This window comes from Chiloscyllium punctatum, chromosome 5 (assembly GCF_047496795.1).
Source record: "Chiloscyllium punctatum isolate Juve2018m chromosome 5, sChiPun1.3, whole genome shotgun sequence".
Lineage (NCBI taxonomy): Eukaryota > Metazoa > Chordata > Chondrichthyes > Orectolobiformes > Hemiscylliidae > Chiloscyllium > Chiloscyllium punctatum.
Genome location: NC_092743.1, coordinates 113,337,026 through 113,364,268, shown reverse-complemented (window position 1 = coordinate 113,364,268; position 27,243 = coordinate 113,337,026). Strand labels below are relative to the sequence as shown.

At 42.5% G+C, this 27,243-nt stretch overlaps 1 protein-coding gene across 22 annotated transcripts in view; it reads left to right on the top strand.

Annotated features, from left to right (window-relative positions):
* LOC140477357 (cAMP-regulated phosphoprotein 21-like) overlaps window positions 1-27,243 on the top strand; it is a 448,868-nt gene that overhangs the window by 263,902 nt on the left and 157,723 nt on the right. For 21 of the 22 annotated variants that reach the window (XM_072571088.1, XM_072571084.1, XM_072571087.1 and 18 more), the window contains one exon: window positions 21,759-21,865. The exons of the other annotated variant lie outside the window; for it this stretch is intronic. The gene's annotated coding sequence lies outside the window, so the exon portion shown is untranslated. The remainder of the gene's footprint in view (window positions 1-21,758; window positions 21,866-27,243) is intronic. 22 annotated transcript variants of the gene reach the window in all.

Genomic DNA, 27,243 nt, shown 5'->3' with positions numbered 1-27,243 from the left:
GGAATATAGTTTAGGTAGGGGATAATATAGTTAGATGGTTAGGAACAGATACTGTTCTCTGCAATCATGAGTTTTGCTTGACCAGTGCCAAGGTTAAGAACATCTCCGAGGGGCTGAAGTAGAACTTGGAATGGGATAAGAAGATCCAGATGTCATCATCCATATTGATACCAATGACCTTGATAGGACTAGAAAAAATTTTGAACAATTATGAGCTAAATTAAAAAAACGACCTTTGGATTACTGCCTGAGTTGTGATGAGCTAGCACAGGGAAAATAAAATGAAGGAATTAAATATGTGGCTCAAAGGTTGATATGGGTAGAGTGTGTTTCAGTTCATTGGCCACTCCTACCAGTAATGGGATAGATACAAATGTTCTGATGGGACAGGCTTCACTTATACCATGCTAGAGCCAGTGTCCTGGTAAATTGAATAATTAGGGCTGTAAATGAATTAAGTGGGGGGTGGGGAGGTGTTGGGAGAGCCTTACAAAGCAATGGATATGGCAGCATTAAAGAGCAGCTATTTGGATAACAAAATCCAGAGTCAGATTGGAAATAGCATGGTGTAGAAACAGAAAAATGGCAGTAAATAGTATCAAAGGAGAGAAAATGGTAAAAAGGCAAAACTAATGGCTTTTCACTTGAACACACATAGTGTTCAGAACAAAATAAATTAATTGGCAACACAAATAGAGGTTAATGAGTATGATTTTACAGCTATTAAAGAAGCATGGTTACAAAGAGATCAGAGCTGGGACCTGAATATACAGGTTTATATAACTTTTTGAAAGTACAGGCAGGAAAGAAAGGGAAGAGGGATAGCTTTGTTATTATGGAATGGAATGGAATAAGTGTGATAGCAAGAAATTGTTTTAGATCAGAAGCTATGGAATCCACATTGGTGAAGGTAAGAAATAAGGGGAATAAGGTAGTGTAGGAGTAATCTGTAGGCCCTGAACAGTACTTCTATATTACGAGAATAAATTAAGAAACAATGAGATCATGTAAAAAAGGCAGTATATCATGGGTAAAGTAGTCATGAGGAAGAATACACACAGTATAGTTGAGATGGTTTCATAGATCAACATAATGTGCATCTAACCAATGGTCAGGTTATTTTGAATGATGTAGGTTTGATAAATCATCTCGGAGTAAAAGATCCCCTCGAAAACAGTTACCATAACATGGTATAATTTCATATTCCATTTGAGAGGGATAAACCTGGGTTTGAAACAACTGTACTAAACTTAAGTAAGGATAATTACAAAGGAATAACGGCAGAGCTGGCTGCAGAAGACTAGAAAAGGAGCAAAGCATCTATTTATGAAAATAGTTCATAACTCAACAATGAAATGTCCCACTGAAAATGAAGGATAATAGGAAAGGGAGTGGTCAACTGAGGAAGTTAAGGATAGTATTAAATTGAAAGAAAAATGTACAATGTGGAAAAGATTCATGGTCGGCCAAAGGATTGGGAAAGTTTTAAAAACCAATAAAAGATGACAAAAAATATCAAACGAGAAAATAAATTTTGAGGATAAATCTGCAAATCATATTAAGATGAGCAGCAAAAGCTTCTTTAAATATATCAGACCCCAGCCCTGAAGTCATGCTGTCTATGAGAATCATATTGCTCTTCCCTCATCTTCTCTCAAGCTCTTTGTGTTGATAACCCTACTCCTGGTTCCTACCCTTATTCTAATTAAGCTACTGACCACCAAAAGTCCTTTCTGGTTACCAAGATAATCAATATTATTCAGGATTCTCTCTCCTTAAGTACTGCCCCAGTCCCAATAAAACAGCTGCTTGTCTGACACCAGCAGCGACAGCAGGCTGCAGCCTTCTTGCTGAAGCAACCAAGCAGCTCATGAGAAGGCCAGATGGATAAGGGCAGTGCAAAATGATCATCAAGTGGAGGTATTGTGTTCAAAGCAGCGCTGTTCGACCCCTTACAGGTTTCTTTTACTGGGTGGTGACCCTGATGACTGTGTACTCAGATCAACCAGACTGCTCAGCTTTGTCTGAGGAAAGATTCAAAATTCTCAACAGATCCTTTAATAAGCTCCTTCATGGAGAGGGGAGGTGTTATTGCTGGGCTGTGAATCCAGAGACCCAGATAATGTTTGGAGGATCTGGGTTAAAATCCTACCACGGCAGATGGTGGAATTTGAATTCAATAATTACCTGGAATCAAGAGTTTAATGATGACTGTGAATCCATTGCCAGTTGTCGGGAAATACCATCTGGTTCACTAATGCCCTTTACAGAATGAAACTGTGATCCTTACCTGGTCTGGACTACATGAGACTGCAGACCCACAGCTGTATGGTTGACTTTGAACTGCCGTCTGGACAATTAGGGATGGACAATAAATGCTGGCCTAGTCAGTGACATTCACATCCTGTAAATGAATATTAAAAAAAAACTTGCAGGGCCTTTAAAAAAATAGCAAATTATCCCAGAGGGAGCAGGATCCTATGCTGCCATGCAGAATGCAACATTCAAATTTCGCACCCATGTGTTTGCACCCCATCAGCAGCTGATAAATATGGTGCTATCAGCCTTTTACTATCTTCACAGATAGAGCTACCACAATCTGCTGTGGTAGAAAGTTTCAAATCTTCATAGCTGTTTGCATGAAGAAACTTTCTTTCAACTCTGTCTTTAATGACTGACCCCTCATTCCTGAGACAATGCCCCTGTGTTCTGGATTCCCCAGCCAGGGAAATCAAGGTTACAGTGTTTACCCTGACAAGCCCCATCAGAATTTTGTAAATTTCAGTGAAACCTCATTTTTCTAAATGGCGGAGAGTTTAAATCTACTTTACTCAGCATCTTATCATAGAACAACCCTATCATTGAAGGAACTAATCGAGTAAACCTTTGTTCTACCACCTCCAAAGCATGTATGTTTTCCTCTGAGTATGGAGAACAAAACTGCAACACTATCACAGTTTTCATGGCACCATGCCCTATACAATTGTTGAAAGACTTCCTTAATCTTGTACTTTCATCACTTTGCAATAAAGAAGCAATGTGCCATTTGCGATCCTAAAATTTTTCCATTTTCAGTACACCACATTAACTCATCTTATTGCCCATTCATTTAGCCTGTCTATGTCTTTTTGCAGCCTTTTTGGGACCTCCTCACAGCTTGCATTCCCATTTAGCTCCCATCAGCAGTGAACTTTTACTGCGTTACCTCCCATCTTTCCATCTACGTCATTAACATAGATTGTAAATAGCTGAGGGCATCGCACTAATTCTTGAGACACTCCATTAGTCACAGTCTGATAACTTGAAAATGTCACATTATCACAAATCTTAGCTTTCTGTTCATTATCCATTCCTCTATCTATATTAATACATTGTCCCCAACTCCATTCAACTCTTATGTTGCATGTTAACATTTTGTGTGGCACCGTATTGTTGTAAAGTGAAACATGGGTAAATGCACCCTGACTAACCTTAACCAATTTGTAGTAACACATTTAACTCAGGCGCGTTATGTGGTGAGATAGACAAAGGGAACAAGAATCAGAGGAAGCTCCAACACAACGTCATTGAACATTTTATCAAAGAAAAATAATATTATTGGACTCTGTTATTGTACTTTAATTAAACTATATCAAACCCTATCAATCTCTTCACAGATTCTCCAGTAAACAGTCTTAAATCTCTAAATAAGCATTCTCAAATTTATGCTAACTACCTACTCTGACATGCTCTTGTGAATATTCACCCTATCCACATGTACTTGAACTGGTTTGTCTGTACTACCCATTCAATGAGGCTGGCTCAGGCTATTCCTCAGTTTTTGACAGTTAGCTGATGGTTCAGGATCTGCAGATGTCGATTTAAGTTTCCTCTCTTGTCTAGGGCTGGTTCTCACCTTCAGCCAGTCTCACCAAAATGTTCTCTCTGAGTCTACTCAATCTGATGATGCTCACTGTGAGGTATAAGGGGCTGATGCTGAAGGTTCGGCTGCCGGTCGAAAGTGCTTTTGGGAGATGACATTGATGAAGGTGCCAAAAAGTTGTCCCTTTTATCCCCTTTTCCATGTCCTTCTCAAAGACTCTTTGGCTTGTGTCCAGTACATGCATCAAGCCGGAATGTCTAATGGGTGACTACTTTCCATGAGATTGCAGAACATGGTTTTGAACCTTCAGCTGTCAAGTGCTGTCCTTGTCACACTCGACCTCTGGCCTTCTACTGAACTGGGTGCCACCAGGTCTAGATAGCATTCTTCTAACTAAGCAGGTTCACTGGAGGTGTAAACAATGTGGCTGTGAGTACCTGGCCAGGCAGTTCTAGGCCTGTCTGGTTTCAGTAGGAAATTGATTGTCTCAGGCCCAGCTGCATGCATACTGTCTGTTCTATCTCTGTAGTTTGTAAATTGCAGAATCTGGCTAGGTTTAAACTTGGCTTCCACGTTTTGAGATTTTATCCTCGGTCATGAAAAAATTTCAATATTTCTATGACAAACTTGTTCGGTGAGCATCAAGAGAATCGGATCCCAGCACTCCCCAAGCTATTCCTTATGTAACTACCAGGTTTCCAGGTTAAGGGTTCAAACACCTGACACTAATCTACACTGTCTTATGATAATATCATGTATTAATAGAATAGACATTTGGACAGGCACATGGATAGGAAAGATTTTGAGGGCTATGGGACAAACACAGGCAAATAGGACTAGTTCAGTTTAAGAAACTTGATTGGCATGGATGATTTGGGCTGAATGTTCTGTTCCCATGCTGTATAACTCTATGACTCAAAAAAAAGAAAAAAGAACATTCATTAGTCAATTCTTAAACATTGTAAAAATAACTATATACATGGTAGAGTCTGTACTGCAGTGGTGACCAAATTATTTACAAGTTGAGCAGGATCTTATACATGATAAATTATGGTAAATAACATTGGCTGAGCAGGGCTCTCTGTACATGTCTGTTCGATATCAATTGTACATTCAAGTTCCTGTTTGCCCTGAAAAGCCTTATTTGCCAGGATGGTTTTATACATTAAAGCAAATAGAATGTACAATAGGGTGTGGTGTGACAGGAGGCAAAAAAAAAAGGTTTGATGTGCATTTCCTGGTTCCTCAAGTCATTCCTGGATCAGTGACTTTAATTTTTTTAATCTCTTTTTGCATTTGACCTGTCTGTTCGACTACAGTAGTGAATATTTTGTGTACAGTAGCCAATTGTGTCCAGATCTTTTGTAATTGTTTTGGTCGAGTTCAACACCAATGTCACATTTCTCCAAATAATCTCTAAAAGTTTGCAGCAGATTTTGTCGCTGACATTAACAAAGATTTCACTTCTCCTGTGTATGTCTGAGTTCAATTAGGCCTACCCTGACTGATAATTTGTGGGTGGCACGGTGGCACAGTGGTTAGCACTGCTGCCTCACAGCGCCAGAGACCCGGGTTCAATTCCCGCCTCAGGCGACTGTCTGTGTGGAGTTTGCACATTCTCCCCGGGTGCTCCAGTTTCCTCCCACAGTCCAAAGATGTGCAGGTCAGGTGAATTGGCCATGCTAAATTGCCCGTAGTGTTAGGTAAGGGGTAGATGTATGGGTGGGTTGTGCTTCGGCGGGGCGGTGTGGACTTGTTGGGCCGAAGGGCCTGTTTCCACACTGTAAGTAATCTAATATGGGGCTGAGTGCAGAAAGCGGTGTTGTAGATGCCACATGTGAAGGGTCCATATTGATGATATTTTAGGGAAGCTGGGATACAGTATTGTCCCTCTCCCCTGTATGTTACTCAGGTGATGTCAGCGTCCAAACTCCACTTTTCTATCACACAGTTTAAATTGGTGCCTGTCTGTTTGAAAACCACCCAAGGCATGTTTGTTTGAATACACAGGATAGGGGCACATAATTATTTGTTTGCATTGCTGACATTTATCCAGAGAGGTATCTACAAGTTTTCCCTCCTTTTCAACAGCGTATGGTAGGTGCCGTCATAATCCAACCACATTTCCTTTCGAATAATGTTGATATTTTCAAACTCAATGACTTGTAATCCATTTTTATTCAGCATTCCCTATTACAGCGCCTAAGGCCTTTCCCGGTGTTCTCTTGCAGTCATTGCCAATGAGACCTTGGTTAGTTGCCGTAACTGGCAATTCAAAATATTGGGGTGTTTCTTCTGGTGGAAAAGTCACTGATCCAAGATGGAACCTGTACTTGGCCAGTATGCTTAAGGTGCTCCTTCAATTATTCATAGATACGACACGGGGCTCCATTCTGCTGCCTGATGAAGTCACCTATTTCTGCGTGGATAATTTCATTTATCAATGGTGCCCTTTTAAAACCATTACCAAGTATTGGCTAGCTCTTTTAATTCCCATTCAGTAATCTTGCCGATTGTCTTAATTAATTTTAACCAAGACCTGTTAACTTGTCCTGAGTTTGTTGTCAAATTCGTCAAAACAAGAGTAATGACAATGGACAATCCTACTCCATAAGCTGTTGCCAAATTATGCTCCACTGGCATGGGTCTGGCCTTACCTTTATCAATTCCTGCTTTCCTTCCCAGTCATCTACATTTTATATGTCGGTACAGTTTCTGAAGTTGGTGAGGGCACCACTCTGGCAGCTGAGTCTAGAAATGTGTAACACCACATGGACCAATTTGTGGTGGTTGTTGTCATACAGGAATTTGCCTGTGTATTTTAAAGCCAACCCTTTTGCTGTTCCAAGCTAGTCTTGGACAAACGTGAAATGTGCACTTATATCCATAATTCATGTACTAAGAATGAATCATCTGAGAGTTTTCTGGGGCATCTTTGACCTAGCTTCAGTCCTATCTGCAGACTAATGGCCAAAAATCTCAATTTAGAGCACCCTTTGGTGGAGAATTCCCACCAGTGCTCTGAATTCCCTTTCACTCTACTGTATACAGCTGGCTGACCCATACATCCATAGTCCATAGATAACATTGCGGTCCAGATTGACCCAGAGAATATTATCATCACACTCAACTGCAGTGGCCAGAGGGAACCACGCAGCCAAGGTAGTTCTCTCCTGGTTCAACTGGTCTCCTGAAGACCAAATAGACGAGAATACAAAAGGCTGTCAGTTGCAGGCTGGATGTGCTGGATATACTGAATATGTTACGTATTCCGGATAAGGATTGGGAACAGTGACTGGCGCTTATCTAGAATCAGGATCGGAAACAGTGACAGGGGATTGTCCAGGATCATGATCGGGAACAGTGACAGAGGCTTGTCCAGGATGTAGATCAGGAACACAGGTTGGGGTTTGATCAGGATCAGGATCGGGAAGAGAGACTGGGGCTTGTTCAGGATCAGAAACAGTGACTGGGACTGGTACTGGATCAGGAACAGAAACTGGAGATTGCCTGGGATCAACATCAGGAAGAGTGTCTAAGACCTTCTTAGAATCAGGACTGGGAATAGTGACTGGGACTTGTCTGGAATTAGGATTGGGAACAGTGACTGGAGTTTGCCCAGTGTCATGGTTAGAAACAGACACTGGGACTCGCACTGGATTCCGATCAGGAATACTGGGACTGACACTGGATCAGCAGGGGCCATAGGACTAGGATTGGGGTCTGCTTTTCCAAGTCCTCTAAAAACTGGTATTGCTTTGGACTCCATATGCCTTGCATGTGACACCATCCAGTCTTCCCAGAGCTCAGTAAAATTTTATACACTGATGGGCTTACTTTACCTTCAACAGAATAGGGCTCTGAATACTCCAGGGACAGGAATGTGCCGGGTTAAAAGACCTGCATCATGATCCTCTATCCTGCTTCATATTGATCAGGTTCACTTTCCTGTCAAAATAAGCCTCACCGTGCTTTCTTTTTGCTACTTTCTTAAATTCATAGAACCACTACAGTGTGGAGTCTAGATTAGAGTGGTGCTGGAAAAGCACAGCAGGTCAAGCAGCACTATAGTGTGGAAACTGGCCATTTGATCCAACAAGTCCACACCGATCCTTCAGTCCCATTCCACCACCTTATTACTCTACATTTATCCCTGACTAGTGCACCTAATCTACACATCCCAGAACACTATGGGCAAATTAGAATGGCCAATTCATCTAACTTGCCTATCTTTGAATGTGGGGGAACCCTGTACATTGTCGATGAGACTTTTTGACAATTTTCTAGTGGTTAAGGGCTGTGACCTCAGCTCTGACAAGCATAGTCCTGGTAAGGATTTGATAGGTTTCAAGGAGTGTCCAGTCATTAAAACATGAGATTCAATCCAATAGATCTGTCGGGTAGGTTTCATAAGGTCAAAGGGCAGGACTCTGATCCAGGTAGAGTTATTTATCTATCCACTTATTAAAAATGTCCACAATTACCAAGATACATTTGCACTCTCGTTTACCAGGTGGTAAGGAGTTGATGTAATCTACTTGAAGGTTGCTCTACAGTCCTGCCACTGGCCTAGTATGTGTTAATTCTCCTTTATTGGCACTTGTCATGGTTGTTCTTGGCACAGATATTAAAATTTTTGATGTAACATTTTACGTCTTTACTGATTTCCCTTCATTCCCTTCATTCTCTCAGTTGTGTAATAAATGACCTGGTTTCAGTCTTGGATCATACTGTCCGTCTTTGATGACATAGGAAGTGGGGTGTGTTCATTTCCTGTGTTTGTTTTCAATTGTCCTCGTACCCTGAGACTGTAGAAGATCCTCAACTGTAGTTTGATTTACAGCGACAGCATCTCTCTGTTCCGGGCCAGGGGTTGCCATAGTTATCTCCCATGGGTACCCTGCTTGTCCTATTCATCTGCTCTTACGTTCCCAATTGGGGAAATTCAAAAATGGACCCAAACATTAATAATGGCATACTCTCAGCTGTGGGCATTCTGGAGAATAAACTTAAGCAGGGGTGTGGACAGTAAAGGTTTTCCATCTGTCGAGATGAATCCTCTAGCTTCCCACAGTGACAGGCGGTCATTGAAATTGTTGTAGACATGCATGCTGTCTGAGTGCATGTTGACTGGTCAGAATGGCTGACAACGTAGGCTATGGCTGCTGGTTCGGCAGCTTGAGTGCCATTTTATCAAGGATCTTTAGCACTAACTCTACCAGGGGTTTGCCTCTGTGCGTTTCCATATATATCTAGTCTGTCAGCATCCATCCTCCACCATCTAGGATCTGTCTACAAATATTTTCATGGGTCTCTCTGCTCTGAGATGGCAGAATCAAGACAATACAGAAATAAGGGAGGCTCATCCAGGAATTACTCCCCCCATCGTACACCCATCCTGCAGTGAGCGTGCGGTAAGGTCCAAGGGAGCAGCCACTGCCACTAAAAGGGCTTTGGCTGATGCCCAAAACCGATAACTTCCAGCAGAATAAATAAATGAATGATTGAAGGAATGAGAAGATTGTTCATTGAATGAATGCATGAATGAATGAAGTGGTCAAATAAAGTCACTGTAGTCTCCTAGGACCATGGGGATGCTGCTGCTCCAGGGAGTTTGAATTCATTCTTTCTAACTCTAAATTCTCAACAAGCCTAAGGACCTCTCTCTCTCTCTCTCTCTCTCTCTCTCTCTCTCTCTCTCTCTCTCTCTCTCTCTCTCTCTCTCTCTCTCTCTCTCTCTCTCTCTCTCTCTCTCTCTCCCCCCCACTTCCTCTGCCCTTTTCCCCACCCCACCTCCCCACCACCACCCTAACCTGCTCACTCTCTGTATGCTGTCTATATAAGATCTTTGCTTCTTTACCATGGAGCTGAGTCATGTAACTAGCTATGGATTTAACTACTCTGGAAGTATGTTTCCCTAAACAATAATGCACTTGCTCCTAGCAATTCTGGCCTGTGGATCCCAGACACAAAATTTCAGTCCCTTGAGTCACTTCTTATTTAAATGTTTCATTAGTGTTTCCTCCTAATTCATACGCCTGGCCACAGTATATACTTTATCTTCCTCTCGCGGGCTTGTACCTTGAAATCTCGTTTGTGTGTCTCATGATAGAAGCACCTGGATCTGCCCAGTTCCTGGTCAGTTCCCTTTCCTTTTTAGTGGGGTCCTTTTACCAGAGTACCCTTTCGGGACCTTATTATCGGGCCCAACCAGGGAGGTTGGTGTGGTAAAGTGAAATACTGGGTAAATGTACCCTTAACCAGTATGCAGTAGCGGTGACATATGTAACCTGTGAGATAGACAAAGGGGACAAGAGTCAAGAGAAGGTCCAAAACGACTTTATTAAACACTTTATCAAACGCTTTATGAAGGAAAAATAATATTTATCAGACTCTACCATTGTACTTTATTTAAACTGTATCAAACCCCATCAATCTCTTCGCAGGACTCTTCTGTAAACAGTCTTAAATCTCTAAGTAAACAGTCTCAAATCTACACTAAGGCTGGGTCAGGCTACTCTTCAGTCTTATAGGGCAGGCTGATGGTTCACTATCTGCAGTTGTTGATTTGGGTTTCCCATCTTGTCTCGGGCTGTTTTAGCCTTAATTTGTCTCACTGAGGTCGTCGGTCTGGGTCTGCTCAGTCTGATGATGCTCACCATGAGGTACAAGGGGCTAGAGATGCTGTGCAGCTTGGCTGCCAGTCAGAGGTGGCTCTCTGGAGCTTACTTTGAAGAAGGTGCAAAAAAGAGTGAGCAGGCTGCTGGGTTGTCCCTTCTATCCCCTGGTTCATGCTCTTCTTGAAGATTCTATGGCCTTTGTCCAATACTAGCACTGGGGAGGGGCAGGAAGGTCCAATGAGGTGACTACTTTCCATGAGATTGCAGAACATGTTTTGATCCTTGAGCTGTTGAGTGCTCACATGCTGCCTCCGGCCTCCTATTGAGCTGGGTGCCACCAAGTTTATGTAGCATTCTATTAACAAAGCAGTTTCTCTGGAGATGTAAACACTGGTTCTTTCTGAAGCAATGTGGCTATGTAGTACTAGGCAGGCAGTTCCAGGCCTGGCTGCATGAATACTATCTGTTCCATCTCTGCAGTTTGCAAATTGCAGATTCTGGCTAGATTTGAATATGGCTTTTCCATTTTGAGTTTTAATTCATGGTCATGAAAGAATATCAATATTTCTATAACAATCCTGGAGGTCATGGGTCACCTGACCACATTATGGAATTTCATTTGTAAATCAAAGTGCCCTATGTCTGCTGAGGGCTCATTTGGAACAGTGGTAATGTCCCTATCTCTGAGCCAGAAGGTTCAGGTTTGAGACCCATTTCCCTAGATATGTGGCACAACATATCCAAACAGGTTAATAAAATATCTACTTGATCTGCTGGATTCCACTTACCTACCTCTCACCTCCAAAATTTCTCAGAAACCATGTTGATATTGTCCTGTTGTACCATGATTTTCTAAGTTCATTGTTCAGACTTCCTTAATAATAGATTCTGACATCTTATTGACAGTTGATGTGAGATCAATGGTCTGAGGTTCTTGCTTTTCTCTTTCCTTCTTTTCTTGATTCGCTGTGATATTGTTTGCTACCTTCCAATCTGCTGTGACTATTTGTTTGAAAATCGAGGGAACTTTAGAAAATCAAAACCAGCACATTCATCACCTCTGCAGCTACCTCGTTTTAACCCAAGGGTACACGCCATCAGATCCTGGGGAATTAACAGATTTTAGCCCTTCGTTTCTTGAGCACTATTTCTCTTCTGATTTCAATTACCTGAATGTTGTCACTCTTATTAGCCCTTTATTTCTGTTCCTCAACTGTTAGCTTCTGCTGTGAAGACAGGCATAAAATGTTTGTTCCATGTCTCTGTGATTTCTTCTTTCCCATGATAATTTCTCCTGTCTTGGCTTCTAAGAGACAATGATTTGCTTTAATGATGCTCCTTTTAATGTACCACACTAGCTCCTGCAATCATTCTGTCAACTCTTCCAGACCACCTTTGTCAATTTGTTTTGTCCAAAATACCTCACAATATTTACATTGCCTTTGTGAGAAACTCCATTTATGTCTCAGCTAATGCTCTGTTCAATTGTTAAACTAAGCTTATAAGGGTATTCTGAACATTAAATCAAGTTCAATGTAATGTTTAGCAGCAAGAAAGGTAAAAAAGCTGTTAAGATTGCAGACTTGTGTAAGATTGATTTCAAAGTGATTGGTCAGAGGTTGTTCTGGAGTAAGCCTGACATATCTGTTAATAATCAAAATGACAGATCAGTGGAAGTGTTGAAAAAAATTGTGATCTTCTCTAAGACTATCAGCTACTCTTAAAGTAATGCATTGTGTTTGCCAGAAAAAGTCATGGATAATTAAAGAGGCATGAGATGCCATAACCTGAAGAAGAAAATGCATACCAACATCCAAAACAAAACATAGATACTGATAAATGGGAAAAGTACAAAGAACAGTAAATGGTGATTAAATAGATAGTAAGAGTTACAAAAAGGGAGAATCTAATTAAACTTGTAAAGGGTGTCAAACTTTACAGAAAATACTTTGCAATAGCACTAGGAAAGAAAGAGTGATCAGAAGCAACATGTGGATTAATGATATTGTCACTAAACTAAAAAAATTACAAATATGTTGTCCAATTAATTTACTTCCATATTTACAGTTGAGATCAAAGATCAAAATGCCTGACACCTCAAGGAAACAAATATGAAATGACTGGGACATAAAACTCACCAAAATTAATGTAAGCATCACAAAGTAATGAAGAACATACTGGCACTAAAGTATGATTAATTCTTAAGGTAAAATTGTTTCTGCCCAGGATTTTAAAAAGAGCAGCTGAGAATATTTTTGTTGTCGTGGCTGTAATCTTCCAAAGTGCTAACTGCATTATTAAGATTAAGGATATGCAAATTGAGACCATTGATTGAATAAGTACCTTGCACACTTATAAAGAGAGATCTGTGTTAAAGAAAAAGAGACCTGAGGGACACTGAGTGTGGGCTTAGGAGGAGGCAGTCAGTCAATAGATAACTACATTATGAAGCAAAACAGGGCACCAAGTTTCCTACTTCATCAATTGGCTTTAGTTTGTACTGACCCAGTGGAAGAGGGTGGTTACCTAAGTGCACAAATTGGAACAAAATTATTTTTTTCATATAGAAGATTGTAATCTGAGTTACTCCTGTGGCTGTAACCAATTATAAATTGTTAGGATATGACAACCCACCAACGTGTGAAAAATCTAAATGTTACAAGCAATGGACAAATGACATTAATATGTGAACACAAATCCTCCCATCCTGGCAAAATTCTTGCAAATCTTTTCTGAACCCTTTCAAGTTTAACAACATCCTTCCTATAGCAAGGAGACAAGAACTACACACAGTATTCAAAAAGTGGGCCAACCAATGTCCTGTACACTGCAAAACAACCACCCAACTCTTATACTTAATGCACTGACCAATAAAGGCAAATGTACCATACACCTTCTAAGTTGCTTTGTTATGATAAATAGACAGGCAGGAAGCTGGAGGAACACAGCAAGCCAGGCAGCATCAGGAGTAGAGAAGTCAACGGTTTGGGGTTAACCCTTCTTCAGGACTGGGGGTGTATGGGGAGCTGCAGATAAAGTGGGTGGTGGGGGCAAGGTGGTGAAGTGGGAGGAATGAATCCGGTTGGTGGCAGGGAGCAGTTGAAGGGAGGAGAAGGGGCTGGGAAATGAGTGAGGGGATAGAAAGGGAGGTTATTTGAAATTAGCAAATTCAGTGTTGAGTCCTCTGTGCTGTAGGCTACCCAGGCAGAAGATGAGATGTTGTTCCTCCAATTTGCGATCTGGTTCGTTGCGACAATGGAGGAGGCCAAGGATAGTCATGTTGGAAAGGGAGTCAGAAGGGGAATTGAAATCGGCGATGACTGAGAGGTCCATTTGGGCCCTAAGTGCCCGGCTGAGATGCTCGGCGATCTGTTCCCTAAGTTTATGTTTGGTCTCCCCAAAGAGAAGGCCACATCGGGAGCACCTGATGCAGTAAACTAGGTAGGAGGAGAGGCAGGTGAACCTCTGTCTCACCCGAAAGGACTGTTTGGGGCCCTGGATGGAGGTGAGGGGAATGGTGTACTGGCAGGTTTTGCATCTTTTCTGGTTGCAGGGAAAGGTACCTGGGGATGTGGAGTGGGGGTGGGGGGGGTGCGGTTATTGGTGGGAAGAGTGGCTCAAGCAAGGACTGTCAGAGGGGATGGTCTTTGTGGAAGGCAGAGAAGGGTGGGGAGGGGAAGATGTTCTTGGTGGTGGGGTCTAGTTGGAGTTGGCAGAAGTGATTAAGGATGATACGTTAGATGCAGAAACTGGTGGGGTGGTAGGTGAGGACTACGGGGACTCTGTTTTTATTGCGTTTGGAGCAGGGTGGGGGTTTGGAGAGGTGGAACGGGGAATGGAGGTGGTGCGGCAGAGGGCTGACTGGATGACAGAGCAGGGAAAACAATGTTGTTCAAAATAGGTGGACATTTGGGATGCTCGAAAGTGGAATGCCTCCTGGTCCGAGCAGATACGGCGGAGGCGGAGGAATTGGGAGCATGGTGGGAGGAGGTGTAGTCCAGGTAGTTATGCAAGTCTGGGGGTTTGTAATAAATCTCCGTCTGGAGATCATCGCCAGAGATGGAAATGGAGAGGTCAAGAAAGGGGAGGGAGGTGTCCAAGATGGATCAAGTGAATTTGAGGGTGGGTTGGAAGTTGTGGGCGAAGTCGATGAATTGCTCCAGTTCAGCCTGGATGCGTGATGCTGCACCGATGCAGTCATCAACGTAACGGCGAGGTGTTGGGGCACACTGCCTGTGTACATACTGAAGAGGGACTGTTTGACATAGCCAACAAAGAGGCAGGCATAGCTGGGACCCATCCTGGTGCCCATGGCCACCCCTGGGTTTGGAGGAAATGCTATGAATTGAAGGAAAATTTGTTGTGGGTGGGGACCAGTTCAGCGAGGCAGAGGAGGGTTTTGGTGGACAGGGACTGGATGGGTCAGTTGGAGAGGAAGAAGTAGAGGGCATGGAAGCCATCCTTGCAAGCTATGGATGAGTATAAGGACCGCACGTCCATCGTTACGATAAAGCACTGGGGGCCGGTGAACTGGAAGTTACTGAAGAGATGGAGGGTGTGGTTGATGCTGCAGATGTAGGTGTGAAGTGCCTGAACCAAGGAGGGAGAGAATGGAATCGAGGTAGGACGAGATGAGTTCGGTGGGGCAGGAGCATGTGAAGATGATGGATCGGCCGGGGTAGTTGGTTTTGTGAATCTTGGGGAGCAGGTAGAAGTGGGCAGTGCAGGGGCTGGGATACTATGAGTTCAGTGGTAGTGCAGGGGAGATCACCGGAGGCAATGATGTCATGAACTGTGTGAATGCTTTTGGCCTGATGGGTCGCGGTGAGGTCAAGGGCAAGGGGGAGGTCGGACATGATGTCGGAGAGTTGGCATTCGGCCTCTGCGACATAGAGGTCCATTCTCCAGACTACCAGACTGCCTTTGTCACCGGGTTTGATGGTGAACTGGGAGTTGGTGCAGAGTTTATGCTAAGGCTTTACAAATCGTTAAGCTTATGGTCTTAAATGGCATTTAGTTGTAATGAAAACGCACCTGTTTTGGATCAAATGTCTGCTGGTTTTAAAAATAAATTCTGAGGAAACAATTGATTTTCACAGTGTTGTTGATGCAAATAGGGCATTCTGCAATGTCACAAGAGATAGTTGGCTCATTGATTGCCACCTTTCAAGATTGTTCAGATATGTGCCACAGGTGTCAATACAATAGAAAACTTATGGAGAAAGGGAATAAGAAAGAAGGCATTTTGGCAGATTTATTAGTTAAGATGATTGGAATAGCAATAACAGATGAATGAACTGCAGAAATATTCAGAGAACAGGTAATAAATGCTTCAGATATAACTCAAAATAGTATAGTGCAATGGACTGCCTGGTGGAACGAGGTTTTCAAAGTGATGTATAGCACAGCAAACGGAGAAGGTGGATTTGAAGATGACAATCAGTCTGTGGAAATTGCAATTTATCACAAGAAATTTTAGTTCAGTAATAAATACTTTAGTTCTAGATTCATTAATTGTTGCACCTCAACTTCGTGCAAAACAGATTACTTCAAATGTTATTTAGATTCATGCAGTAATAAGAATTAAAGGAAGATCAGAAGTATGAAAGTTCTACTTTTTCAGGTTTGGGGCACCTCAAGAAAATTAAATTATTCGTATTTCTCATGTTAACCAATTACAACTGATTTTAGGGTAGTTGGCAGTGTGTATGATGTAACATGAGGTCAGGAGTTAGGCAATGCATTAAATAGAGCTGAAAATGTGTTGCTGGAAAAGTGCAGCAGGTCAGGCAGCATCCAAAGAGCAGGAGAATCGACGTTTCGGGCATGAGCCCTTCTTCAGGAATGAGGAACGTGTGCCAAGCAGGCTAAGATAAAAGGTAGGGAGGAGGGAGTTAGGGGAGGGGCGTTGGAAATGCAATAGGTGGAAGGAGGTTAAGGTGAGGGTGATAAGGTGAGGGTGATAGGATGGAGTGGGGGTGGGGGCAGAGAGGTCAGGAAGAAGATTGCAGGTTAGGAAGGTGGTGCTGAGTTTGAGGGTTGGGACTGAGACAAGGTGGGGGGAGGGGAAATGAGGAAACTGGAGAAATCTGAGTTCATCCCTTGTGGTTGGAGAGTTCCTAGGCAGAAGATGAGGTGCTCTTCCTCCAGCTGTCGTGTTGCTATGGTCTGGCGATGGAGGAGTCCAAGGACCTGCATGTCCTTGGTGGAGTGGGAGGGGGAGTTGAAGTGTTGAACCACGGGGTGGTTGGGTTGGTTGGTCCGGGTGTCCAGGAGGTGTTCTCTGAAATGTTCCAAAAACGACAGTGCTCTCCACCGCTCCTCCGCCCTTGAGCCCCGCCCCTCCAATTGCCACCAGGACAGAACCCCACTGGTCCTCACCTACCACCCCACCAACCTCCAGAGACATCGTATCATCCATTGTCATTTCCGTCACCTCCAAATGGACCCCACCACCAGGGATATATTTCCCTCCCCTCCCCTGTCAGCGTTCTGAAAAGACCCACTCCCTCCATGACTCCCTCGTCAGGTCCACACCCCCCATCAACCCAACCTCCACTCCCGGCGCCTTCCCCTGCAACCGCAAGAAATGCAAAACTTGCACCCACACCTCCCTCCTTTACTTCCCTCCAAGGCCCAAGGGACCCTTCCATATCCACCACAAATCCACCTGCACCTCCACACACATCATTTACTGCATCCGCTGCACCCGATGTGGCCTCCTCTATATTGGGGAGACAGGCCGCCTACTTGCGGAACGTTAGTAGTTACAGTATAGAAGTTAGAAGTTACAGTATAAGAGGAGGGAAGTCTTACTGCAAACGTACAAGGTGTTGGTGAGATCACATCTTAGAGTACTGTGAGGTTCCCTAATTTAAGAAAAAGTATTATTTAATTGAAGACAGTTCAAAGAAAGTACACTGGGATGATCCCTAGTATGAAGGGCTTGTCTTATGTGCAAAGCTTACACATTGGAATTTAAAAGAGTGAAATGATCTAATTGAAACATACAAGTTTCTTGAGGGGCTTTAAAGGATAAATGCTGAGTGGATATTTCCCCTCATGTGATTGTCTAGGACCAGAGGGAATTGTTTCAGAATTAAGGAGTGCCAGTTTAAGACTGAGATGAGGAGGAAATTCTTTTCTGAGACAGTTGAGAATCTTTGGAACTGCTTGCCATAGAGAGCTGTGGGGGCAAAGTCCTTGTATATACTTGATCAGTAGGGGAGTCAAGGGTTACAGGAAAAAGCCAACAATGTGGACAGAAGGAGTGTCAGATCAGCCATGATCCTATTGAATTGTGGAGTACGCTTGAAGGACCGAATGGCTTATTCCTGCTCCTACTTTTTATGGTTTGTGGTCCTAATCAGAAATTCACCAACCTCTACTTTAAACATATTCAAAGACAAAGCTTCCATAGCCCTCTGTGATAGAATTTAAAACATTTCCAAAACATTTGTCTTCATCTGGATCCTAAAATGTAAATTCACTTATATTTAAATTGCGCCTTCAGTTCTCCACTCCCCAGCCAAGGCAAAAACAAACTTGCCTGCACATACCCTGTCTATCCCTTCGGTATTTTGTAGGTTTCAATGAGTTCATGTCTCATTCTTTGAAACTAAAGACCCAGTTTGCCCAATCTCTCTTCACAAGACAGTCCCACCATCCTGGGAACAAATCTGGTAAATCTTTATCCCACTTATTCTATTCTGTGAATTTATTAATAACTTTCAAGCCTTGCTGATATTGTTAGACTGTATCTGAAAACTGAATATTTCTGTCTGTGGTTAAAACTTAGATTTCACTGTATGTTTCACCACTTGACACAGTCTGGTATAGTTTAGATGAGCTACTCTGTTAAAATTGCTTAAATGAGCACCAGAATAGAAAACAAACTTCATCAAAACTCTTTATCTTAGGTGGCTATTATGTACAAAATGCTGAATAAAAATGGAACTCATAAAATGTTTTTGTTTGAATTAGTACTTGTGACATTTAATCAGATGTTATTACACAGTTGATATGGAGTCATATTGACAGAGATATACAACACGTAAACAGATCCTTCAGTCCAACTCGTCCACGCTGACCAGATATCCCAACCCATTCTAGTCCCACCTGCCAGCACCCAGCCCATATTCCCTTTAAACCCTTTCATCCAGATGCCTTTTAAATGTCGCAATTGTACCAGTCCCCACCACTTCCTCTGGCAGCTCATTCCATACATGCACCATCCTCTGCTTGAAAAAGTTGCCCCTTAGGTCCCTTTTATGTCTTTTCTCTCTCACCCTAAACCTATACTCTCTAGTTCTGGACTCCCCCATCCCAGGGAAAAGACCTTATCTATTTACCTTAACCATGCAACTCATGATTTTATAAACCTCTATGAGGTCACCCCTCAGCCTCCAACCCTCCAGGGAAAACAGCCATAGCCTACTCAACCTCTCCCTATAGCTCCAACCCTGGCAACATCCTTGTAAATCTTTCCTGAACCCTTTCAAAATCCTTCCGATAGGAAGGAGACCAGCATTGCATGCAATATTCCAACAGCGGCCTAACCAATGTCCTGTACAGCCGCAACATGGTTTTCCAACCCCTGTGCTCAATACTCTGACCTAATAAAGGAAAGCATACCAAATGTCTTCTTCACTATCCTACTTACCTGCGACTCTACTTTCAAGGAGCTATGAATTTGCACTCCAAGACAAATGACGTAACTGGGAATATTACTGAAAGTCTGTATGTTTTTTCTTAACTACTTGAGTTGCTACCTTGTATTCTGCAGCTGTTTGCTACATTGAGCAGAATTTTATTGAACAGACCTGTTCACACCAGGATTTGTGGCAATGGGCGGGAACTTGTTTCTTTCAGCAGTGGACTTTGCGTTGTTTAATTCAGCCATGTCATCAACATCCAGCTCTGTGTTTCTTGAACAACCACAGCTTAAATATGATGGCAATCCATACCCGTCAATAAAAGGCTGTCTATTAAACAGGTCAGCATCCAACTTTACAAGACAAGGCTGGAGGAAGGAGAAGAATGGAAGGAGGCCTGCCTACTTAGTTTTCTGACACTTCCCTGGAAGTGGTAATGGCTCAAAGGCACATGCTGTTTCCTGAGGATAGGAAGTCAAGGGCAGCCATATGCACTAAAAGGCATTGATGGTAGTTTTGGAGGCTGTCAACAACAAGAATGCAGTGTCATAAAAAAGCTCAAAGATTTCATTAGGTTAGAAATGGTGAGTGACATCTCACTCTTAGGTGCCAACCACAACTGTCTGACTTCACCAGGATTCTCCTGTATTACACTCACCAGAGCACCACACTGTGCAGCTCATTCCTTTCTGCCCAGGCACTTCCTCAAATCTCCATCTGAGCAGCTACCAATGACACTCCACATAGTGCCATCCCATTCCAATTACTCTCAAACATCCTCCATAAATGTTGCCACTCATTTATCTGTGCACATTGTACTTCTCACTCTCATTGCTTTCTGCTTTTTCTCATTGCAGGATAAGAAAGTGCACAATTCCAAGGTAGAGTACTGAAAGTGGCCCTGGAGCCACAGCTACACCAATTATGGCAGAATGCCTTAAAGATCAGTAGGATAGCAGTCATTTGTTGTAGATGAAGAAGAGATGGGGTCTCCCACCAACCTTGGTGAACTAGATAAATATGTCTGACAAATTAATTCAAGTCCTTTGAAGATATAAGATCATAAGGCCATAAAATGTAGGACAGGAATAGGCTGTTCAGCCCCTCTAGCCTGCCCCATCATCCAATAGGATCATGACTGATCCAACATTACTCACATCCACTTTCCTGTATTTTCCTCTTAACCCTTGATTCCCCCATATGATTCACTAAGATCACCTCTTGTTCTTTTAAACTCCAGTGAGTAGTGTCCCAACTGGTTTAGAATTTGCTCATAAAACAAGCCCTCCATATCACGGATCACCCTAGTCAGATGTAGTCTCAACAGCACCTTGTAAGGTACACCTTAGGAAAGGAGAATCAGTAGATGCATTTGGATTCAATAAGCGACCACATAAAAAGTTACTGTGCAATTATTTGTGTCTCATATTAACATGAATAGAGAGGATTGGCTAATTAACAGGAAACAGAGTCAGGATAAATAGGTCATCTTCAGGTTGGCAGACTAGAACCAGTGAGGTGCCACAGTGGTCATTCTTCGGACCTCAAATATTTATTATGTATATATTAATAGCTTTGATGAATGGAGTGAGTATAGTGCAGTTAAATTTGCTACCAATACAAAATATGGTGAGCAAATGGCTGTGAGGAGGACACATGGTCTGGTAAGAGATATAGATGGATTAAGTGAATGGGCTGGAGGTGGAGTATTGTGTGGGAAAAAGTGTGAGGTCATACACTTTTGTACAATGAATAGAAAAACAAAATATTGTTGAAATGCGTATAAACTCTTATTATTATAGTAAAGGGAATATAGACTTTTAGCATGCAGTCACTCTAATTAATTAGGAAGTGAAACTGACTGTTGACTTTTGTTGGGGGTTGAATACCAAAGTAAGGGATGTGCTGCTATAGCTGTTGCAAGAACATTGGTGAGACAACTCTTGGGTAGTGCATTTAATTTCGGTTTTCTTGTAGAAAGAGAACATCCTTGCATTGAAGGCAGTTCAGAGAAGGTTCATTCTTGATTAAGCAACCTGATTCTTGGGTTGAGGGCATTGTCTTGCAATTGAGCAGTTTGGGCCAATGCTCATTACAGTATCGAAGAATGAGGGGTGATCATTTTGAAACATGTAAGATTCAGATAGGGAGTGTTAGAATAGATGTTTCTTCTCTTGAGGGAATCTAGCATGAGGAAAGCAATGTCAAAAGAAGAGATTGGTGACTTAAAATGGAATTGAAGAGGAATTTCTTCTCAGACTATTGTGGACCTTTGGAATTCTTTACCACAAATAACAGCAGAACAAAGTGATTAAATATATTCAAGACTGATATAGACAGATTATTGAACTAAAGGGAAGTCAAGGGTAATTGTATCTGGCAGAATAGAAATGGAGTTGAGGTCAAGTCCACATTCTCCGTGATCTTATTGAGTGGTGAAATAGACTTGAGAGACCAGATGGCCTATTCCACTCCTGTGTTTTATGTTGTTATATTATGCTGCCATTTGGCACATAGTATTCACTGGTTGTAAATTGTTGTCATCACTGACAGAAATATCAAGAAATGCAAAATGTACATTTTGAACTTATTCCTATTAATCAATATCCTTGTTTTCCACAGGTTCTTGAAGGGCTATAGAGAAACATAAAAGGAAGGAACCAAGTAGTACTCCAAGGAGGGTGAATGACTGAATGAAGCACCCTCCACCATCGCAGATGTACACCTCGGTGGGTATTACAGTAGAGATAGGTAGGCTGTCACATGGAGAGATGCAAGTCATGCGAGCAGGAACAAGTGCAAGAGATGGAGACAGCATTGGAGAGTTTCTGTCAGTGGGTGAAACCTATTCAGCTCAACTGGACCCGGACATTCAGGAGCAACAAAGTTTGTGCTTCTTTCTGCATTTCCAGAGGAAGTGTGTACCATTGGTGAGAGATTGAAGTGGTCCATCTCTGTATGCCATGATGTCCCAGCCATTTGCACTAACTTGCACGCACACAGAAAGAGTGGCCTCCTGATTGATGACTCAGATGTAGCAGGCATGTGAACATAGACAATGGCCAACACACTTTACACAGGATGGAAGCAAACATTGCCTTGATCAAATTTGGTCCTGTGCTATCCGGTCTTTAGCTAGTAGGCAGCAAGGGCATAAGAAGTATAAAGGGCTCAGGGCAATGGGGACTCAACTTCATGCTTTCCCACTTCTTATCCTTTCCCCACTATCTCAGATAGGGTCCGACATGATACCTCATATACTTATGACCAACTGTGGCCCAGGATGCAGGTGGGGCAATCTTTGGCAAGGCCCTCATGGGCTCCCCATCTAAAGGATACATGATGTGGATGTTTATTTTAATTAAGAAAAAAATTATTTGAACTCTTTATTCTGCTACCATGGGCATCTTTTCTGTCAGAGGAAGGGACCTAACAGCCTGTTTCTCCATCTCCAAAATCACAGGCACTGCACCATGGAGAAGTTATAGAAATAGATGAGAAAAAAATTATTAGTCATGCGTAAGAGAAGTCATGGCATTTTTAAAATACTGATTTTAACAAATCAAGCATTTTGTTTGAGCTCTTCATCCATTTGGAGTTTAATTTGTTGCCTTCTGTACTTTAAATGATTAGTAGACTTCAGATGTATGACATATCAGACTAGAATTCTACCACTATGTCTGAAACTTATGGCTGGGTTTTTGACTATGGGAACGATTTATGTTGGTGAGAATAGTGCAGCCACAGAGATGATGAATGCATTGCTACATAATTGCACACACTCAGATTAGCAGGCATGTGCCAGCATAATGCTGTTCCAGACATCTCTTGGAGCCAAATGAGTAGCTGCTGGCCCTCTGTGCAAATTTTTTATCCTCTCCTTTCCTCTTCCCTTCTCCTCCTCAGGAGAAAAAACTGAATGATTGGGGCCTCCTCTTTCTGTAGCTTCATTTCTGTCTGCAGTGCAACATTGTACAAGTTACAGGAGATCACAACCTTTCTGGAGACACTTACCAATGCATATCGGAAGCCACCTGTACGTTTTCATCAATTCAGTGACTTGTTCAGAGGTGGTCTTTGGAGGTGCTCTTTAACTGATCATTAGCATTAGTGATAGAGTTCTTCACAGGAGTCAGCAGTTCCTCAGGGTGGTCTTTTCTCCGAGGAGCCTCTTGCTCTCATTGTGTTGAGATGTTTCTGGTGTAGAATGAAAAGCGCACATTTGCTCACAGTATATCTTACACAGGCATGCATCGTGACCTTCCAGTGGTTACATACAAGCTGAACACTTACAAAGCAGAATCCCTTCTGATTGATAAACTGGCTGATCTGAAGACTCCTTCATGGCCACCTGTGTCCAACCAATGACTCACTATTCTCTTGGGAATACAGACACTTGAGCAAACTTGAGAGCCATCTGTCTCTGTCTGGCCTCATCAGTGTCAATGTGAATGTAAGTGGCTGCCTGGAAAACATTGCATCAGTCACCTGAGAGATGCACTTGTGAGAGACAAGTTGTGGAATCTTAAAAATGCTGTGGAGCACATTGTAGCTGCTGCTAAGGGAGTCTCTGCTGTTACTGCTGCTCTCACTTTTGCTGTTGGTGTTCTATCGCTGGCTGTTCCCCACTAGGCTCTTGTGGGCTGTTCCCCACCAGGCTATCACTGACTGTTCCCCACCAGGCTATTGCTGCATAAATAGCTCCGAAACTGCAGTGAAGGCTGGCAGCAGGGAATTTTAGATTGAATGAGTAAAGGCAAAGGTTAGTAACATGGCTTCTAAAAATTGAATGTCACAGGTAAACAGTGAAATATGCTCTTGGAGCAAGTGCTGTGAGCACAAGGGGAAAACTAGCAGGTATACAATATCATTATTTAAAATTTACGAGGGTATCAGTTTTATTGATCAATGACTCTGCACAATCCTCTCACCTTTTACCCTTCACAAAACACAGGAAGACCATTCCAGCTGTTTAAAAACCACAATTAAGGGTTAAAAACTGATATTAACTGGTCCTTTAAATATTTGAATGACTGACTCAGCAACTCCATAAGGGTTTCCCGCTTACTTCCAAAGACAGCAAACCGTGATGCTGGAGATCTGAAAATAGCAATTGTAGGAGAAACCCAACAGGACTGTCAGCACCTGTGGAAAAAAAATGTTTACGTTCCGAGTCCAGTGATGCATCTTCAGAACTAGAGCTATACTTCCCTTGTGGGATTTCCATAGGTTTAGGAGGGCAACACTCCAGTGGACATATTGGTGTCATTATTTTCATCTGGTTGATCGATTCTTCTCCGTTTTTGTTAATCAGGAAAGATACCACAGGAATCATGTCACTGCCAGGACATACTGAACATTATGACTTGATATAACTGGAGGTGCTTTTCAATTTTCCCCAGTAACAGTCTTCAGGATTGTTGTGCTCTGCCGTGCCCTTCACAAGATTGGTGCTGACTGACCTGCCACGGAACCCTCTGACAATCTCGTTCACTCATGCTTCACTTGAAAAGTAAGCTCGCAGCATTGTAAAGTTTTCATCAAGCACCTTTGTGTAATTTCACCCCTCTCCAGCTCCTGGCCCTCAATGCCAAAACTTCTGCTTTTTCTCACTGGAAGAACCGTCACATTAACAGCCTTTTCTTCTCATCAAGGTGGCACATTCCATTCACCAGCCAGAGTTTAATAGGGGATCCAATAAAGTCTAGACCATGACAAGTAGTAGTTCGCTTCAATTCACTACATTCAAATAAAGGGCATCGATAGATTACTTACAATATGGTAAGCATGCTAGCCAATCTCATTGCACCCAAGACCTTTTCTTCATACATTTTCTAGTGCTTCCATATGTTACTATCTATGCGGCTTCAGTAGAACTAGAGGCAGGCTCATCATTCTACTGCTCTGACATACAAGATGCTCATGGGACCATCCTTTGGGTTTTGGAGCAGATGAGGGCCTTGCCAGAGGTAACCCCATCTGAAGCTCTGGAGGGGCAGGTTCTGTCATAGAGCAGGATGGCATACGTGCATGGCTTTGTCTCAGGGGAAAGAACGTGGACCGGAAATTAAAACACCTTGAGAAGCCCAATCTCCATCCTCCTTTCCAGTGCCCATCTGCATTTCCCCCTTAAATCCAGAGGGGATGAGCACTTCGCTGTAGGCCAGTAAGCATTCAGTTACCAAGGCTAGATTTTGAGCAATGCTGTACAAACTATCAGTTAGACTGTGCAAGGGATTGGTGCTGTTCAGCATGTACTCAGTGACATCTGATTCTCCATGAGGCTGGTCAGTCTTTCAGTGGAGGTGGTCATCAGTGCAAATGTATGGGATGTCATAGCATGAGGGCTGGGCCTGGGGCTGGACCCAAGCCCTTGCACTTTCTGTTCACGGATGTGTACAGGTTCTGGAAATCCACATTTCCACTGCTGATCCACAAGTACCCTTTTAGTTTATAAACCTGAGTTCATCCTGTGGCCAGCTGTGCAGATCCTGAAATATATTTGACTATCCATAGGGAAGTCTCCACTCTGTCCCTGTCTCCAGGACCTGTTGCTCCTCATGTATAATGTGGTTTTCAACATGTGCCACCCTATCCATCTCAAGTACTGGACTTATCGGTGTGTTTGTATCTGCATCAGTGAAGGGTGCTCAGGGAGCATGTGGAAGTGCATTCTCACAGTACATTTCAAACTCTGAGAACTCCTTGGGCTCCTTCCTCTTCTCTGTTGGCACAATCAATGCACCTGTAGGAGATTAAAGTCATGGGTGTGTGTTGAGCCTGAGGGATATAGGGTTCCAAATTAGCATACAGCAGACCATGTCATTCAATATGGAGGTTACTTCAATTCAACATAAGCAACGGTGTTATATCCAAGGCCAAGATTTCATGGAGTGGAGGGGAGCTTCCAGGGAGAAAGTGGTGATGGGGCAAGTGTGCTATAAATGGGGTGAGCTGATGGTGGGTGATATGCCCATCCCCCCTTGCTACCTCTGGCATTCTATCAATCGCAGGGAAGGTGACGGTAGAACTGCCACACGAGAGTCTGCCAGATACCGTTGTGAAGATAAATTTCATGTGTTTTTCAATGTTCTGAATTGGAATGTTATTTATTTTGCTTAAAATAGTTTTTTTTCAATTACTGGACACATTTTTAAATTTGAACAGTAAATTAAGTTTACCATTAATCTTTGCCAAATTTAGTTTAACAGTCTGTGCCATATTATTTCTGGAGACCCTCACTCCCTCTTTTTTTCCTGTTTGTCCTTAGCTCCTATTACCCTTTCCCTCTGCCTTCACTTCTCCAAGGCTTCTCTCTTCATTTTGTTTTCTCCCAATCACTAATTTTATCTCTCCAACTACCCTATCTCTTTTCCTGCCTTTCTTATTGCCATACAAAACTCTCCTCGTATTCTTTTCTATCCCTCTGTTTTGTTTTCCACACATTTCACTCTATCTTCCGTTGTCCTTCTCACCCCTCTCATTCCTCTCAAATTTAGATGGTGAGCTTAAATGCAGCCACATTATCAATGCGCACAAAATGCTAATTTGACCTGTCTGAAGAGTTGTTCATTTTCTTGGACCTACCACCCATTTTGCAAAAGGCCCATCAATGGAATGTATAATTAATAAGTGTGCAAAGCAAATGGCTGATCTAGCAAAGTCCATTTTCTAATGGGCAAGTTTAGTTAACATGTTCAGTTAGTCTATTTTCTGATGATATTGTGATACCAGATCAAGAGGAACTGTTCTTTTCAGGCCAGCAGTATATTTCTGAGGACAGTGTTTCAAAACTAGCAATCTTGGGGTCTGATCTGTGCTTCATTCTAGACCTTGCCTGTTCACAGAGAGAAAACAAATCTGAGCCTTACTTAATCAGTGACACATGAAATCGAATAAAGAAGTTTATTTCTAATAAAAAGAGCAAGCGACGACATAATGTAATAGAAATAATGTGTGAAAGAGAAGTAATAAAGTAACTAAGGCTGAATTTGAGAAACAAGGATTCTAGGAAGGGGAAAAGCTGACCATTATTTACCAGGGAAGTTATGGATAGGGTCAACTTGAAAGAAAAATACCTACAATGTGGCAAAGATTAATGGTAAAC